Source organism: Humulus lupulus, chromosome 7, assembly GCF_963169125.1.
Source record: "Humulus lupulus chromosome 7, drHumLupu1.1, whole genome shotgun sequence".
NCBI lineage: Eukaryota > Viridiplantae > Streptophyta > Magnoliopsida > Rosales > Cannabaceae > Humulus > Humulus lupulus.
This window is the reverse complement of record NC_084799.1, coordinates 44,888,170-44,894,169: the sequence shown is the minus strand read 5'-3', so window position 1 is coordinate 44,894,169 and position 6,000 is coordinate 44,888,170.

The following is a 6,000-nucleotide window of genomic DNA, read 5'->3' as shown; positions in this document are numbered from 1 at the left end:
ACCACTAAGAGCATGACACTTGTCATAATCATGTTTATTTAAGGATTTTTTTTAATAGGATAGTTTCACTCCTCAAACTCTATAAATAGGACCTAGTGCTCAGCCATTTTCTTCATTCTTCAAGTACGTGATCAAAGCCTCCAAGGTTCTAGTGTTAGTATAGAGAGATATACTTGGGTTTGGGATAAAAGCTTTATCATTCTAAGCTTTCTAAACACTTGGGAAGTGAGATATAGTGTGATTTCGGTGTTGAGGTTTAGATCAATCTATAAGATCAACCAAGGTATTCCTATTCCTTAAGTTCAATTCTTTATAATCCTTTAGTTTTCTTTAGTTTCTTTTATTCAGATCCTAACTCTTGTTTATGATTATTGATTAGGTATTTAAGTTCTTGAAACTTAAGGTCCTTTTTGGTAAGTTTCTTCTTGATGGTTTAGTTTTCATATTCATCTCTATTCTTAGAGATTCTCACCTTTTTCTACTGTTGGTTTATAGGAGTTTTCTAATCCTGTTCTTGTTCTCAAATATCCCGGCTTTTGGTAAGGAAAATATGATAGTTTTTTTATATGCTTATATGTTATAATTATGCTATAATATGTTATGTTATGATATGTTATGATATATATGTTTTTGGGGCTTATAGTTGCTTAAATAGCAAACCCCAATACTTTTATGTTTCTTGGGGTTTATAGTTGCTTAAATAGCAAACCCCAATACTTTTATGTTTCTTGGGGTTTATAGTTGCTTAGCTAGCAAACCTCAATGTATTTTGAGGCTTATAGTTGCTTAGATAGTAAACCCCAATGTTTACCATGTACATGGTTTTGAGTTGTGATATATATTTTATAGTATATGTTTTTGTTATATTCATATGTTTATGTTTTATGTTATGTGTTAGTATATTTTTCCTTGCTGGGCATTAGGCTCACTCCTTTTTCTTTTAGTGTGATGCAAGAAACTAGATACGAAGGCGAGAGGATTCTTGGTGGCTTGACTTGTGTATTGAGGATGAATGTAATGAATGGGCTGCGAGTCGATCGAGGATGACGTTATTTTTAGTTTTTAAATTATATTTCTATGTATTTTCCGCATTTAGTATTGTAAACAATCTTCTTTAGTTTAAAATTATGTTTTATGTTTTAAACAATGGGTACCCATACCAAAATTCTATTTTACTTTGTAATTTCCGCAATATTATGTTGAAGTTTTAATAAAGTTATTATTATTATTTCTTATGTATATGTTCTTTAAAGTAATAGTTATGTTTAGTAGTTCTAATGGTCCAAGGTTAAGTAGTTGGGTCATTACAAGATCATTTTCTAGGTTCGTTCTTTATTAATTTTACGCTCGAACTTGAGGTAAGTAAACTGCACCCAGTATGTGACATACATGATTATTGATGAGGCATATTGAGTGCTTTATATATGGACATTGGTTGTATTGTAAATGCCTGGCAGCACTATTTACTTGTGAATGGCACTGACTTATTAGTCAGAAACGGAAATGGTGTTTAGTACTAGTTGTGAAGCTCTGACTTATCAGTCATGATCGGTGATATTGCCCAATAACTCCTAAGCGGTCGCAGTAGTAATCAGGCTATGTCGTATCCACAGAGAGGTAAAATACAAGTAAAAAGAAAGATTAGTAAATTAAAAATAATAAACTTTGAAATAATATAACTTTGAAAAAGAATATAATTTTTTTAACATTAAATAAACAAAATCGATGAATTAGAATCAGAAAGAAAATATGGAAGACATAAGTTTCATTCATGCAAACATATATATAGTTTAATAAAATTGATTCATTCTACCCAACTATAATTCTACACCATTAATTATAGTTGGAAAATATATATAATAAAGCTCACCTTAAAATATGTTCTTTAATTAAATTATACTAACTTCTAATTTTAAAATCCTATCATATTATATACCTTAGAGCGACAAAATACCAATGGCAGAATGCAGTAAAAAGCATATAATATAACAAATATCCTAAATTAAATTAAGAGCCTAAATTACATAAGAAGAGCATGACTATACTTATGTAAAAGACACTAATAAATTTAGAAGAAAATAAATTTAATTGTAACAAAGATATAGAAATGAAGAACAAAATAAAGAATCAATATATTAAAAATATAATGTGAAATATGAACTTCACTCTAGCCTTTCCACAAGAGAATTTAGCTTAAAATATGCATTGTTTTCACTCAAAGAAATGTAAAAGAAAAATAGGAAAATTAAGAAATAAGTGTTTTTCTCTTCAACAATTCCTTCCACAATCTGGTACTTTTTTACTCCATTTGGTCCTCTATTTATAGTGAAAAAATGGCCTAAAATGTGTTAAAATTGTGTACTAAAAAGTGGGAAAAATGGCTGCAAAATAGGTGCAAAGTGGGACAAGTGGGAGACAGCAGTCAGATTGTGGCACCTGCTTTGTTGGGGCGTGGGGAGCAGCATGGCGACGTGGCGTGCATTGGTTGGCTCGGGTGGCTAGCGCGTCAGACGGCGTCAGGCAGCTGGTGGGACCCGCGGCATCAGATGCTCTGATGTGTCAGCGTGCGTTAGGTGGCTCAGCTTCGGCGGCGTGGCTGGAGGCTGGAAGGACATGTGGGCTCAGCTGAAACTTTGCTTTGGGCTCCATTTTGGGCCTAGTCTTGTAAAAAATACCACTTTATCATCATTCTTTTCAATTATATTTCTTTCTTTTTGTTTGTATCAAAAGTACATTTTATTTCCTGAAAATTAAGCACAAATTAAATCAAAATTAATATTTTCAAATATAAAACATATGGCAATAAATCCATAAAAATATTAACTAAAAATGAATTAATTTTAAACTTTTAAGACTAATAAAATGATACTTTTGAACACTAATCACAATCCCTAACCAACTTATTGCTAGTCTCTAGCAATTCAAGCGAAATGATAAATGTCAACATGATATATTTCTGGTCAAAAATTATAAAAGAACTTAAGTATTGACACAAAATGTTAGTAACAAGTCAACAAGAGTTATCAACAATTACTTTGAATAAATCTAGAGTTGTGAGTGTGTGCACCAAACTTGAACCTTCTTACCGCAAACCATAACACATAAAGCCTTCGAAATTATGCCAAGTAAAAGTCCAACTCCATTAACCTCTCATGTAATTTAAAATATTTAAATTTTAAGGGTTTCACTCATGGAGTTGGAAAAGAAGTAAGCACTCATCAAATGGGTATATATTTAGGACAAACTCTTAAATAATTATTGAAACGAAGATAGGAAATTAACTATTTGGACAACCACCATAAAGAGTACCACAAAACCAGTTTTTCGGGATTTTAAGTTAAATAGACAATCTATACATTTATTCTAAGAGCCATACAATAAAACATGAAATTAATAAACACACATTTTTTTTGGACACAAGAGACAACATAATTGAAAATGATAGAAATATTGCTCTTGTGTCTTTCTCTTTTTTTTTTTTCTTCTTTTTTCTTTTCTCTTTTCTTCTTCTTTTTTTTCATTTTCTTTTTCATGAACAACATAATAAAAGGCTCTCTAATAAGATTTGTCTATAGAAAATATTATCCCTAAAACATCATCCATTCATACCACAATACCTTGCCCAAATAATTATAACCATTTCTTAGAATCAATAACAATTTTAAAGTTGTTTTCTCAAGTCTCAACTCTCACAGAAAAGTATGGATTCTTAAACTAGGAATATATCTAAGCAAATATGTGCTAATCAACCATCTTACCACAATGTTTGGCATGTGCATTAAGTAACTATAGAGAAACTCTTAGTAATACAGATAACAAAAGTTGACTCAAAAGTAACATTTTGCAAAAATAAATAAGTAATTTTTAAAAAATTTGACCGTGAAAATATTAATATGACAAAAATCAACATGAACGTGCATGAATATGCTCACCCCCCAACCAAAATCTGACAGTGTCCTCAATGTCTCAATATATAATAAATGTAATAGAGCAGAGAAATAGAACACCTGGATAGTGAGCATCGAGTGATAGAGCGAATATTGATTCTCTAAAACATGAAAAACTGAAAACACAAAATGATAACAAATAAAATAAAATGACAAAAGGGAAATAAACAGAAAACAAACCTATGTACAAACAATTTGTAACACTACTCAAACTTGGTAAACTGGTTCCACGAGAGTGACTTCTTCAGGCTGGGTCACCCTCTCTATGTAGTGTTTTAGTCGTTGGCCATTTACTTTGAATTCTCTCCCATCAGTTGGGTCTATGACCTCAGCAACACCATTGGGAAAGACAGATTTCACAACATATGGGCCAGTCCACCTTGATCTCAGCTTGCCAGGGTGGATATGCAAACGAGAGTCATAAAGATGTACTCGTTGGTTTGGCTCAAATTCTTTTCTTAGGATTTTCTTGTCATGAACCACTTTCATTTTAGCCTTGTAGATCCTAGAGTTTTCATAAGCATCGTTTCTTAACTCTTCAATTTCTGACAACTGAAGCTTACGATTGAGTCTTACTGCCTTGAGATCAAAATTTAGGCTTTTAACTGCCCAATAAGCTTTGTGTTCTAGCTCAACAGGAAGGTGGCGGGCTTTACCATAGACTAGCCTATAAGGAGACATACCAAGTTGAGTTTTGTAAGCAGTGCGATATGCCCAGAGAGCATCGAGAAGTCATGAGGACCAATCTTTGCAGTCAGGATTAACCGTCTTTTCTAAAATTTGTTTAATTTCTCGGTTGGCTAACTCAGCTTGGCCATTTGTCTGTGGGTGATAAGGCAATGCAACCTTATGAATTACACTATATTTTTGCATTAAGGTCTTAAAAGAATAGTTGCAAAAATGGGTGCCTTGATCACTTATGATAGCTCGTGGTGTGCCAAACCTAGATAGCACATTTTCCTTTAAGAATTTCACAACAGTTGTATTATCATTATTTCGACAAGGCACAGCTTCCACCCATTTTGAGACATAGTCTATGGCGAGGAGAATGTAAAGGTAGCCAGAAGAAGGTGGAAATGGTCCCATAAAGTCTATCCCCGAACAATCGAATATTTCTATTACAAGAATTGGGTTTAATGGCATCATATGTCGTCGGGACAGGGCACCTAATTTCTGACACCTTTCACATGATCGACAGAAATTGTTAGTGTGTTTGAACAAAGTGGCCAATAAAGACCACACTGTAAGATTTTTGCAGCAGTCTTTTTCATAGAAAAATGACCACCACAAGCTTCATTATGACAAAAGTTCAAAACACTAAATATTTCATCATCTGGAATGCAACGTCTCATAATTTTTTCGGAGCAATACTTAAATAGATATGGATCGTCCCAATAGAAGTTACGAACCTCGATAAAAAATTTACGTTTATCTTGTGCACTCCATGCAGTTGGAAGTTCGCCAGTTACTAAGTAATTAACGATATGAGCGTACCATGGAAACTTAGTGACTGTGAAGAGATGTTCATCAGGGAAGTCATCTCGAATGGCTAGGCCATCAACGGAATCAGAAAATTCAAGACAAGATAAGTGGTCCACTACCACGTTTTCAACTCCTTTCTTGTCTTTTATGGTCAGATCAAATTCCTGCAACAGAAGGATCCACCTAATTAAACGCTCCTTAGCATCCTTTTTGGAAAGGAGGTATTTTAAGGCAGAATGGTCCGTAAAGACTGTGATAGGTGAACCAATCAGGTAGGAACGAAACTTGTCAAGTGCAAATACTACAACAAGTAACTCTTTTTCAGTGGTAGAATAGTTCATTTGAGCACTGTTAAGAGTTCTACTTGCGTAATAAACAATGAAGGGCTTCCCTTCCTTTCTTTGACCTAAGACGGCCCCTATAGTATAATTGCTAGCATCACACGTGACTTCGAACGGTAAGTTCCAATCTAGCGGTTGAATGATAGGGGCGGAAGTGAGTTTTGCAACGAGCGTTCGGAAAGATTCCTCACACTCAGGTGTCCAACTGAACACAACATATTTTTCTTGGA